Source organism: Pelodiscus sinensis, chromosome 5 (genome assembly GCF_052426305.1).
Source record: "Pelodiscus sinensis isolate ZL-2025 chromosome 5, ASM5242630v1, whole genome shotgun sequence".
In the NCBI taxonomy this organism is placed as follows: Eukaryota; Metazoa; Chordata; order Testudines; family Trionychidae; genus Pelodiscus; species Pelodiscus sinensis.
In genome coordinates this window covers 50,888,933-50,902,500 of record NC_143056.1, presented here as the reverse complement: position 1 = coordinate 50,902,500, position 13,568 = coordinate 50,888,933, and the positions used below count along the sequence as shown (strand labels likewise).

The 13,568-nt window shown below is 42.1% G+C and overlaps 1 protein-coding gene across 13 annotated transcripts in view; it reads right to left on the bottom strand.

Annotated features, from left to right (window-relative positions):
* Positions 1-8,589, bottom strand: part of HEATR5A (HEAT repeat containing 5A) — a 125,651-nt gene extending 117,062 nt beyond the window's left edge. For 4 of the 13 annotated variants that reach the window (XM_006116361.5, XM_006116364.5, XM_006116365.5 and 1 more), the window contains exons 1-2: positions 2,597-8,143; positions 1,611-1,853 (exon numbers count right to left, since the gene is read on the bottom strand). The gene's annotated coding sequence lies outside the window, so the exon portion shown is untranslated. The other 9 variants (XM_075926962.2, XM_075926964.2, XM_014570139.4 and 6 more) reach the window with 9 other exon arrangements.
* Between the last annotated feature and the right edge of the window lie 4,979 nt (positions 8,590-13,568).

The window sequence follows — 13,568 nt, the reverse complement described above, 5'->3', positions numbered from 1 at the left end:
AACAAAAGTATACAAAATATGTCTAGAGTTATCATCATAGCAACAAATTAACTTTCATTTTAGTTCAAAAATCCTAAAGAAAGAGAACTACCATTTAACAAATTAAAAACTGGAACAATCTGGTTCAGCCTTTCTACACAACTTATTTCTGAAGTGACTAAATACAACACAGTATAGATCCTTATACATGAAATCACATAAGAAAGATGTATCTCCTTACTGTTCGGCTACGTCTACACTGGCCCCTTTTCCGAAAGGGGCATGCTAATTTTCAACTTCAGAATAGGGAAATCCGCGGGGGATTTAAATATCCCCCGCGGGATTTAAATAAAGATGTCCGCCGCTTTTTTCCGGCTTGGGGAAAAGCCGGAAAAAAGCGTCTAGACTGGCCCGATCCTCCGGAATAAAGCCCTATTCTGGAGGATCTCTTATTCCTACTTCGAAGTAGGAATAAGAGATCCTCCGGAATAGGGCTTTATTCCGGAGGATCGGGCCAGTCTAGACGCTTTTTTCCGGCTTTTCCCCAAGCCGGAAAAAAGCGGCGGGCATCTTTATTTAAATCCCCCGCGGATTTCCCTATTCTGAAGTTGAAAATTAGCATGCCCCTTTCGGAAAAGGGGCCAGTGTAGACGTAGCCTTCATGTCTTCTCTTTGTGAAAATAGCAAGGCAATTTTTGCCATTATGACACATTAAAAAAAAAAAAGGTTTGGCATTTATAACTTAAAGGTCTAAATAACCACACATATGTTAACCCCATTAAAAAGAATGTGACCACATTTAAAGAAACATTTAAAAACAAAACAATTATTTACACAAGCCTTGGATAATTCCAACTTCATATTATTGAAACACTAGGGGGCTGTGCCCCATGCTAGCCAACCCCCTTCTCTCTGGCCGCTTTTGTGGCCAGAGAGCCTGATGACATCATTCTGTTGCACAGCAAGAAAAGCTTTTTTTTTATTTAAAAAAAAAAAAAGAAAGCAAGTTCCCTTAAATCTGTACCTTGACACTTTCTAATCCCTTCTTGCATAATACATTATGCTGCTCCAAACTATCTGGCCTCTGACATGCATCTGACGAAGTGGGTCTTTGCCCACGAAAGCTTATGCTCCTATACTTCAGTTAGTCTATAAGGTGCCACAGGACTCCTTGCCACTTTTATCTGATCTCTGTAGCTTTCATTAATGGGTTTTAGGATTCCCTTTGTGCCATTCCAAAATTCATACTATCACTACACAGGCACAACTCCTGAAGAAATTTTAGGAGTCCTTGCACAGATAAAACTCTGGTGTCACTTATGTTTGCCCTGGACAAGGTTTTCAGAATGACAACAGCTGCAGGAACCTTCGCTATACTAGCATTTCAAATACTGTTACCTCAGTGGGATATTTTTTTAAAAGACAAAATTTAAAAAACTCCCCAAACTTAGCATATTCATATATGGGAACATTTGCATTTGGTCTTCTGCAGTACCTGTTAGCTGTAACAGCCTAACTATAACATAGCATCAACCCCATCTACTCTACATCTCATTTCAATCTCAGTTAAAAACCTTTTTTTTTTTTTTTTTTTTTTTGCCAATAACTCTTTCACCCTTTGTATTACTTACCAGCATAAAACATGTTGGGATGCAGTATGCATGAAAGGCAAGAACATACAGTTGCACTGTTTCTCTAGTGAATTGATACTTCTGTCCTCCTCCCTTTAGTGCAACTAAAAAACAAACAAACCCACACACGTGTGGAAACCCCAGGATACTATCCAGCAAAGAATGAGCTTTATTTCAGTCTTCTCTCTGCACCCATAGGGATTACTGTCCGCCAAGTCAGTCAAGCAGTCCCACCAGCAGCAACTATGAGGATTAGATTAATTATGAAGTTAGGTTAATTTCTGTCTGCTTTTTGCTGTTGATCAATAAATATAGTTATTGATTGACATAGCATGAGACTGCTTAGATTCTTCTGGGTGGAGCAATAAAGCGTTAGGCAGGCAAGTTCTCAGCGAGACAGACTACTTCTGTCACTTCTCCCCAAGAAATACATACTCAGCATTGACATTCTTGTCCCTTTCTCTAACGTGAGTACAGATGTAAAGCATATCCTCATCTCCCTCCTTTCATCACCCACAGCCTAAGCTTGGAAAGAGAGGTAAAAGGCCTGCCCTGTGGAAAAAAACCCTCCAGATCCCTTTTCATTGCCCTCACCCTTATATTGGTTCTTGGCAGGATCTGCTTACTCTTGGAAGTCCAGACATCCTTCTACCTTCCTGGGGCAAAGAAACCTGGCAGGAGTTCAACACACTGTTTTTAGCATCATATCACCCCTCTCCACCAATAACCCTGCACCTAATAATAAGTCCTGCTCTTTCAACCATCCCCATTTCCAGCCCTACGGGGGAAAGGGGAGATTGACAGAGCTCCTGCCCCTTCCGCCCCTCTCAAGCTCCAGCAGGGGGAAGGTATCAGTGCTCCTACCCCCTTCGGTCCTCCACCCCCCATTCCCCAGCCCGGGGAAGGGGGAAGTGACAGAGCTCCTGCCCCCTTCAACCTCCTCCATGCCCCAGTTGGTGGGGCCCCACGCCGGCGGCTCGGCTTACCTTGCCCGCGCGGAGCGGGCCGACCCGGGTCCGCAGAGCACAGTGCCGCCGGGAAAAGCCGCAGCACCAACCGGCTCCTCCAGCGCCGGAGGCGACGCCAATTCACCGGCCAAGCTGCGGCTGCTGCCACCCCGGGCTGCAGGGAGGCGGAGGCGGAGGCGGAGGCGGGAGCGGGAGGCGCGGCTCAGGGCCGTGCAATCGGGTCCGGAGCCATCGAGCAGTCGCTGTGGCGGGCGCGGCCTCGCTGCTCACTGGCAGAGCCGGGGGCGGGGGGATTGCCGGGCCTCCACCACCTCCCTGGGTTGCTCTGCGCCCGCCGGTAGCCCCGGGCCTTGCATCATCCGCACCTGGACCCCGTAGCGCATCCCCGACCACTGGCCTCCACAGGAAATCAGGGGCGGCCCAGCGGTGGAAGGGGGCGAATCCTGCAGCCGTACTGGTGGACAGCCAGGGCCTAGCGAGGCGGGGCCTGCTCCCCAGGCGCTAAGGCTTTTTGGTACCATGAAGATGTAATAATTACAACTTACAAGGAAGCTGCTGCTTTAAGACTGCATTTACTTTCGTTTTCCTCAGTATTGTGGGTTTTATTAACAGACCCCATCCTCCATTTATGGTAGTAGCAAAGCCCAGCTCTCTAAAACAAAATGCCTAAGGTATCCATTGTGCAATAGGGGGTTGCTCCAAAGAGGAGGCCGTGTAGTTGAAATGGAAGAAAATTGTTCCTGGTGGGACTGAGAACTCTTTGGGGCAGAGGCACACAGCAGTTAGCTAAACGGGGTGGGCGAGTTTGCCTTCTGTACAGCAGCTAGAGAGAACTACAGTCTGTTTTAAAACAGCCGGCGTTTCTCTCTAGCTGCCATGCATCATTGGCAGGGGGAAAAGACCACACTCTCCCCTTGCCCCAGGTCTCTGTGGGCCTGGGAGTGGGCGGGCAGCCCAGACGGGTTCCACCAGCTTAGTAGGCCAGATCCAGCCTGCAGAGGCCCCTTTGCCCACCCTTGCTCTACATCCTACCACAAGGTCCTTTAAAAACTCAAGTATAAAGAGGCAAATAGCAAGGTCTCTCCCTCAAAGACCTGTAGTGGGACCAGTGCTGTTCAACATATTCATACATGATCTGAAAAGGGGGGCAAACAGTGAGGTGGGAAAATTTGCTGCGGACACTAAATAACTCAGTACTGAGAAGAGCTAGAAAGAGAGCTCACAAACTTGGATAATGAATAGAGGGCCTACCAAATTCACTGTCCATTTTGGTCAATTTCAGTCATAAGATTTTAAAAATTGTAAATTTCATTATTTCAGATATTTAAATTGAAATTTCAGTGTTGCAGAGGTCTTGATCCAAATGAGAGTCATGTGTGAAGGGGAGTCGCAAATTTATTGCAGGGGAGGTTGCAGTATTAGTACTCTTACTGCTGTGCTGCTATTGGTAGGGGTGGTACCATCAGAGCTGGGTGACTGGAGAACAGCAGCTATTGTCCGGGACCACAGTTCTGAAGGCACAGCAGTACAGAAATAAGGATGGCATAGTATAGTGTTACCACTCTTCGGCACTGCTGGTGGTAGGGCATCACCTTCAGAGTTAGGGCCCAGCCAACAGTTATTGCTCACTAGCTGCCCAGCTCTGAAGGCAGCACAGAAGGGTGGCAATACTGCAATCCACCTGCAATTTCCTTTGGATCAGGACCCCCAGTTCGAGAAACACTGTTTTTCCCCATAGTAGGGGGAAAAGTACATAAGACTAGATATCACGGGGAAAATACAATCTATGATATGTTTTGCACTTCCATGAATTTGACGGGACCCTATTTTTGAGGCAACAAAATGGCAGATTAAATTCATTGCTGATAAATGTAAAGCAATGCACATTAGAAAAATTATCCCACTTGCACATATAAAATGATAGGTTCTAAATTAGCTGTTACCGCTCACAAAACAGATCTTGTATATAGTTCTATAGAAACATATGCTCAGAAAGCAGCAGCAGTCAAAAAAGGCTTACAATGCTAGGAACCATTAGAAAAAGAAGAGATAAGAAAAAATATCATACTGCCACTATATAATTGCATGGTACACCCACACCTTCAATACTACTAGCAGTTCTGATCGTCCCATCAAAAAAAAAAAAAAGATTAAAATGAGAAAATAGATGTCTTTTGCTTGACATCTAAAAGATTGGGACTGTTCAGGGTGGTGGTGGTTGTTTTTTAAAAAAGGGGTGAGGGGAATATACTGGAGATATATAAAAGTATGAATGGTCTGGAGAAAGTGGATAGGGAAGTATTATTGACCAGTTCACATACCACAAGACCCAGGGGGTTAACCAATCAAATTAACAGACAGCAACTTTAAAACTAACATAAGTAAGTATTTCTTCACACAATGCACAATCAAACTATGTAATTTGTTGCTAGAAGATGTTGTGAAAGACAAATATATAACTGGGTTCAAAAAGAAATACAGAGGATAGCATGATGCTGTATAAAAAGAAAGTTGAATATCTACATGAGTACTGCCACCACTTGCACAATTATACTACATCGTGTACAAAATATGCCATGTAATAGAAGAATAGAAAAGTTGTAATCTGTTGAACAGTACTATCTTGTATTATATCACAATGAAGTTATGAAATTTTACTAGGGCTGTCAATTGATTTGAGTTAACGCCTGTGATTAACGCAGGGCAGGATTAACATGTTAATTTTTTAACGCGTTAATCCAGGCGTTAATGCTATGCTGCCCCCTTTGAAGTACCGCGATTAAATTTTTTAATCACTTGACAGCCCTAAATTTTACTTATGCATATGCTTGTTACTAAACACGTTGTGTTCTTAAATAACATTCACAAGAGAGATTTACAGCAGGACTAGCCAGCCATGTGTTGATGAGCCATTAAGGAGAATAAATTCTTCCAGTAGACTCCTGCCAAGGATGTCTCAGAGATCATATGGACAAAGGATGCCCCATGAACCAGCAGGGCAGGTAGAATACATGTTTCATAGCTCCTTGATTGGGCCAGCAGTTTTTCATGCACCTAGACTATAGACAGTGTAAACTACAGACAGTGATATCAACTTCTTTTCTCATTCCTGCCTCACATCTCTGGTCTGTGATTTCTAACAAGGGGAACATTGAACAATGGAGTGAGGACTCCCATCTTTTGGATGAATGAGAGAAAATGATTGCAAGTTATCAAATTTAACATCACTGCTGTTACCTTGATCTAGACTCAGAAATCAATTGTAATGTACATGAATCACTTTGATCTTTTAATAACACTCTTCTTCATATTAATAAACTTTTAGATTTAGTTTATTAAAGGATTGGCTGTTAATGGTTTTGTGATGGGATTCTGAAGTATATATTACCTCAGGTGAGTGGCTGGTTCTTTGGAACTGGCAGAACTATAACTGGTTTTAATAGGCTTTCATCACAAAATTTGGCTTGTCTGGGTGAATGTATGAGGGCCTGAGGGCCTGAAGGGAACCTTCTGTGGTTTCATAACAACTGGTATTTTTATCTTAATCCTTAGGGAAAATAATATCCTACATTTAAGTTATAAATATTTTATATTGTATTACTATATTTTTAAAAATCAATTACATTTATACTTGTTTACTACACATTAATTCAGTTTTCCTTTATTCACCAATTATGCCTGACCTTAAGAGTTATGGAATCCCATATTCAGTTTAGTTAATGAAACAAAAGACTGAAAGTGAATTGCAGAGAAAAACACCACGAATTATACTTTCCATTGTTTATCCTATTTTATGTAAATATATTGAATTATTTTAAAAACTTCCAGTCCAATTCTGTAGAGCCCTGGGCAAATATAAAATTTTGAATCTGCATCTGCCTGCACAAAATGAGCCACAGCTATCCACATCCACATTCGCCAATGCGAAAACCTGCAGATACAAAGCAGATATCCACTACTTTTCAGTTTAGATACAAAATTTGTATCCACATCTCTAAAAATTAGTTCATAGAACCATAGAACTGGAAGAGACCTCAGAAGGTCATCAACTCCAGCCCCCTGCGCTAAGCAGGACCAATTCCAACTAAATCAACCCGGCCAGGGCTTTGTCAAGCCGAGACTTAAACACCTCTAGGGATGGAGACTCTACTACTTCCCTAGGTAACCCATTCCAGTGCTTCACCACCCTCCTAGTGAAATAGTTTTTCCTAATATCCAACCTGGACCTCTCCCACCACAACTTGAGACCATTGCTCCTTGTTCTGCCATCTGTCACTACTGAGAACAGCCTCTCTCCATCCTCTTTGGAACCTCCCTTCAGGAAGTTGAAGGCTGCTATCAAATCCCCCCTCACTCTTCGCTTCTGCAGAGTAAACAGACCCAAGTCCCTCAGCCTCTCCTCATAAATCATATGCTCCAGCCCCCTAATCATTTTGGTTGCCCTCCGCTGGACCCTCTCCAATGCGTCCACATCCTTTTTGTAGTGGAGGGCCCAGAACTGGACACAATACTCCAGATGCGGCCTCACCAAAGCCGAATAAAGGGGAATGATGACATCTCTGGATCTGCTGGCAATGCTCCTCTTTTTTGGTAACCGGGTTTGGTTCTTTAAAGGATTTGAAACCACAGATAGAGGAATACTTCTTTTTAGGGTCAAACAAAGATTTTTTATTTTTTCTATTTACTTTATAATTAATTTTCCATTTAAATCAACTCACTATTTTTGATTATTTTAAGACAATATAATATACAAAGAAAAAATAGAAAAACAGTACAGTAAAAAAAAAAACAAGAAATAATAACTTCTCCTACAGATATACCTGTCATGATTATGAGGGTTAGCCAGCAGCCTGGGGATTAAGGGGTTAACTACACCTAGCCAGGTGGAGTGACCAATAGGAATGTAGGTGGGACTTTTCAAACTGGGACAAAGGAATTTGGTTTTTTTTCCTTTCTCTTTTTGTCTCTCTGAGAGAGTTCTCTGCAGCTACAGAGAGGGACAAGCATGTCTCTCTCTCTCTCCAAGACACCATTCTTCATTTTCTGTAAGTAGGGTAAAGTTTAGGTAGTTTTGTTAGGTTTTATTGTTTTATGGATTGGGTATGGGATCTGAGATCTGGCACTGCTTATAAGTTGTTTTGGCTTTTCTTTGTAACTAAGTTCTAGGCCCATGGAGTTTCTCCATGAGTATATTTTGTTACCTCCCTATCTAGTCACTATGTTTGCAACAGGAATATTGTTGTAATAATAAAAGTTCTTTCTTTTCTTTTTATTAACCTGGCAGTGGTTAATTGTGTGCCTTGATTTTTATTTTAGGGGTAAGATTTCCCAAATGATCTTTCCCCTGATTTCTTTATCAACATTTGGGTGGTGGCAGGGGAAGTTTTATTCCCAAGATCTAGGTTTTTAAGATCTTGGGGGAAGTTTTAGACCAAAGCCTGGTAGATAAGGCTTTGGGGTACACTTGCTGGCCCCCACTTCTGCATTTATCATGCCAGAGTGGGGAAGGAGCCATGACAATACCCTCCTGATTTATCTTTAAACAATTTATGGAGTTAACAATTATATAATACTCACGTTAAGAAAGATCGAAGCATTGCTTAGATTCAGGAGATATTCTTTTCTTTATGTTTTCCTTTCTTTGGATTTTTCGTTGCAACTTACGACCGGTATTCGTTCCCCTTTCGGAGCTTATGTGTAGCAGCGAGATTCAGCGCCAGGGAGGGAGCCCTGGTTGATCAGACCTGGCTTTTTGGATTCGCAACCTGTCCGCTCGTGGTCTGTTTCAGCCCACCTTATATACCCTGTTTCAGTATTTCGGTACTCCTCCACTTGCCTGACAATTGCTGACGTTAGATTTTTGTTGTCTCATTCTGCCCTTACAAAAAACTTTCGTCTGCTCCATTTGGGGTAATCAGCACTTTGTTGCATACTGCTGTCTGAGTTACTTACTTCCCTAAAAGCGGGGTTATTGTTGGTCAACCAATCAAATTTTGTTTTTTATTTTTATCTCCTGTATCTGACAATGCTGCCTTTCCTTTCCACTTACAATTAAACTGGTGCTCATTTGACATATTCTGGGTAGGCCTCAACACATCCCTTTCACACTCTTAATGCAGCCTAATATGCCATTAGCCTTCTTGGCTACAAGGGCACACTGTTGACTCATATCCAGCTTCTCATCCACTGTAACCCCCAGGTCTTTTCTGCAGAACTACTACTTAACCGGTTGGTCCCCAGCTTGTAACTATGCTTGGGATTCTTCCGTCCCAAGTGCAGGACTCTACACTTGTCCTTGTTGAACCTCATCAGATTTCTTGTGGCCCAATCCTCCAATTTGTCTAAGTCATTCTGTACCCTATCTCTGCCCTTAAGCATATCTACCTCTCCCCCCAGCTTAGTGTCATCCGCAAACTTGATGAGGGTGCAATCCATCCCCTCATCCAGATCATTAATAAAGATATTGAACAAAACCGGTTCTAGAACCGAACCTGGGGGCACTCCGCTAGAAACCGACCGCCATCCTGACATCGAGCCATTGATCACTACCCGCTGGGCCCGGCCTTTTAGCCTTCTTTCTATCCATCTTACCGTCCATTTATCCAATCCACAATCCCTTAACTTGCTGGCAAGAATATTGTGGGAGACTGTATCAAAAGCCTTGCTAAAGTCAAGGTATATAACATCCACTGACTTCCCCATGTCCACCGAGCCAGTTACCTCATCATAGAAGATAATCAGATTGGTCAGGCACGACTTGCCCTTTGTGAACCTATGCTGACTATTCCTAATCACTTTCATCTCATCCAAGTGCCTCAATATGGATTCCTTAAGGATCCCTTCCATGATTTTTCCAGGAACCGAGGTAAGACTGACCGGCCTATAGTTCCCTGGATCATCCTTCTTCCCTTTTTTGAAGATGGGCACTACATTTGCCTTTTTCCAGTGATCCGGGATTTCTCCCGATCTCCACAACTTTTCAAAGATAATAGCCAAAGGCTCCACAATGACATTTGCCAACTCCCTCAGTACCCTCGGAGATATCCATGAGTGTGGATATCTGCAGATATAAAGTGGGTATCTGTGGATTTGCAGGACTCTACAATACTGCAAACAAATCACATGAATATTCTTTACACAATCAATCTCACTGAGATAAATTCTCTTATTTGTATCAGTGTTAAATCCAGAATAATTCTACTGAATTTTGCAGCTACACCAAGGCAACAAAACAAAATTTGGTTCTGTTTACCTTCAATGTATGAGTAAGGGTTACAGTGCTGGGGTCTTTAAATAAAGAGGATTAAATATTACGAAACAGTAATATGTTTAAACAAAATCAAATTCAATTGCCTTTTAAAAATCTTAAAGGATGAAAGTCATAGCAGATAAATTAAGAAATTAAAATGTTAATTGCAAAAATTAGCAAAACTATTATCTCTTAAATATTCCTACATTGTCATAGCTTAGGATCTGAGCTTGCAAACAGTTATAATAGATAAGTAACTTTACTCCTGCAAGTATTATACTTTGAAGTTTTGTTCTTAAATGAAGCCTTTTGGCTTCAAGATGAAAAAAGGTACTCATGTCCAAGTGTCTTTAGGATCAGACACATATATTTTTTATAATATAGACTCTCCTGGCTTTTGTAAAGACTATATATCTTGAGGAGATTGGTTTTTTCCATTCAAAATATAATTGTTTATTTATCTGATGAAGTGGTTTTTACCCAAGAAATCTTATGTCCAAATAAATCTCTTCATCTTTAAAGTGCCACAGGACTCTTCATTGTTTTTGCTTATTTATTGTTTTTAAAGTCCTTTGTTCAAATACAGTTACTAATTTTTTGTACAATTGCTGCAAAATAAAATGTATGAGCTCCCTCTGCTGAGTAGTCGCTGCTGTTTCTGCAGTTGTGCCCATTCTGGCTAATGTTTAAGCTGAGAAGGAAATAAATATTTCATACATAGATCTTGCAGCATTAGAAACAATAATATGTTTACTAATTGAAATAATGAAGGAAGCAATTGTACTATTAAGAAAGTGTAACCAACAGACCTAGTTAAAAAAAGAAAGTTAACTATATATTTAATAACTTTCCATATTCAAAAATAAGATATGCTATTTCTGACAGCTTACAATAAGATATTTTTAAGATGCACGGATAAAATTATTCCCACAAGAATTAAACAAATGTTAATGTGGTGCAGATAAAGACTGCTGATTGATAAGACCTCCCAAAACCAGTCTCCCTTCAACAGTTGCAATCTCTTTTCTAAATGCAGCACTTCTAAACAATCTGACCCTTACATTCATATTTTTAGTACTTACTCATGAAACAGACCATATATTATGACATTTCTACAAATACTTTTAAAGTGAATAAGAAACCTTATTAAAATGTATAACAAGATGTACATAGCTCTATGTACAAAACTATTTGACAGGAATGCTATTTACTTGATGTTCCATGCTGCATATGCCATTCTTTTTTATAAATCAGCTAGAAGATTTACCTGGCATTGTTCAGGTTTGTAACTCTATTAATTTACGTTATTTGGAAAATAAAATGAAAATGTGCATGCTTCATTTAAATCATTGCTCTGGGGTGGGACTGGAAATGAGCAGTTCAGTATTTAGTCTGCTCTAGAGAGAGGACTACCCCGTGTTCTCTCTCAGAAGCTGCTTGTGGCCAGATAAGAAGCGCTTCTCCATGGCCACTGCAGCTCCAATGGGCACAGCCAGGCGAGGGATGCATGTCTCCCAGCTGGGGCAGGCAGGGCCGGACTGAGCCATTCCGGAGCCCCAGTCAGACAGTTTAACTGCGCCTCAGGTTGGGGGAGGGCACATGTGCAGCCCCGCCCCCGCCCAGTGCGAGGAGAAGGGCGCACGGAGCTGGCGGTGGAAGGACACATGTGCCCGTCCCAGCCCAGCCTGGCTACTGCCGCTGGCGCGCAGCCCGGGGCCACCCACGGGGAGCCGAGCCTGGCCATGCAGGGCCCCGCAGTCGCAGGGAGAAGGGCACTGCTGGCCGGAGCTCCGGGGGTTAACAGCACTGCTGGGAGCTGCTGCAGCCCACGATCCGGGCGTGCGGTGCCTGATAGCAGCTATAGGGGCACTGCATGCCCCTTCCAGCTGCCATCAGGTGCCCCCATAGGTTGGCGCCCTGGGCAGCTGCCTGGCTAGCCTATGCCTTAATCTGGCCTGGGGGCAGGTCCAGGTTTGTCCTCCCCCTGCACTCCCCAGCCAGAGTGAGGAATGCAGCAAACTTTTTTCCAGGTCCCCATATATGGTCCCCATATATGGCCCCTTGCTGCTCCCCCTGTCATTATACAGTATAAGGGTCCCTGCTTTCCATCCCGTATCCTTGATGCCCCTGAGATGTATTGGATACCAGTGATTCCTCGAGTCAGTAAACATTGCAGTTACTCAGCACTTTTCAGAAATTGGCCTAAATTAGCAGAAGGCATGAAAAATGAAGTTTTTCCCAGTGAATAGAATTTTGATGGATTTCCACAAATTATTCACAAAGAACAATCTCTCTCATATAGCATTCTATACTAGGAATTTAAATGAGTTGTTGTGTCTGTTATAAGCAGATAGTGAATTATTAATGAGTAAATATGCAATCAATGATGAAGTTAATAAATACGTATTTCCAAATGATTTATGTGCATAATTTAATTGCCTCAGGAATCGTAAAAATAAAGAACTTACAGGAAATAAACATCTCTAAGCAAATACAGGATTATTTCACATTCGTCAAACTATCAGTCTCTTGTATTAAAATGTAAAGTGTGTGTCTATGCAGAAAATTTAGATTCTTGTGACAGCATAGTGTGATCCTAGAGATTACTAATATACACTGAAGTATATTCTATATGAAACTAAACTGACAAGTATTTTCGAATATTGAGCCATGATTCAGGATTTCAAAAGGTATGCATCAGAATAGAATACTGCCCATTGTGTTTCATAGGAATTGCTATGTTGGATGATATACATGGCCCTTCACCTAGTCAAATATCCGGTCACCAACAGTGAACTGAAGTAGGTAATTCTGAGAAAGTTGCAAGAAATTCCACAGTGAAGTAAACTGCCTTCCATGAAAGTGTCATCCTAATCCTCTGATGGTTAGAGAGTGGCATAAATCCTGAAGTATGAAGTTTTATATTCTTTTCAGAATTTTTTTCACACGCATTATAATTCTGGATAGTCTTGTTATTCACAGAACTGACTGATTTCATTAACTTGTTTGCTTCCACATCCGGTGCCAATAAGAGCCACACTTTATTCACAGATTGAAAAATATCATTTTGAATATGCCATCTAATTTAATTGAATGTCTCTTTTCTCTGTTGTCCATGGCTTATAACATAAAACCTCCAACCTACCTTCTATCTGCCATTAATTATCATCTGTATTATAGTAGTACCGAGAGGTCAACCTCTGCCCCAGCCCCGCCCCACCCCCCAAAAACAGGTGGCATGTACAGCAACGGCTCCATGTGCTGCCCCTCATCCACAGGCCCTGACCCCACAGCCTCCTCTGGCCACAGTTCTCCCTCATTGATCAATGGGAGCTGCAGGAGTGGTGTCTGCTGGCAAGGACAGCATGTGGGAGAACCCCTGCTCTGTCCTTCTCAGGGGGCTGCAGGGACAGTGCTAGACACTGTACATAAAATAAGATCCAGGCCCTGTTCTGCAGCATTTACAGTTTAACAGACAAGACAGACAAAAGGCAGGGGAAATCGATGCAATATGCAGGGAAGGTGAACAATGTGATGGCTGCAGATATCAGATTATTTCCAGATTTTTTATTTTAAATCCTTTTCACTGAATTATATTAGGAGAGGATTAGCACCACTGAAAGAAAAAGGAAGCAAGGGGATGGAGCAAAGAGCCAATTATCACGGGGCATAAAACACAGCAAAAACTTCAATAAGCAGTCAGATATCATCAGTGATCTCTCATCCCTGCTTGAACTGCTT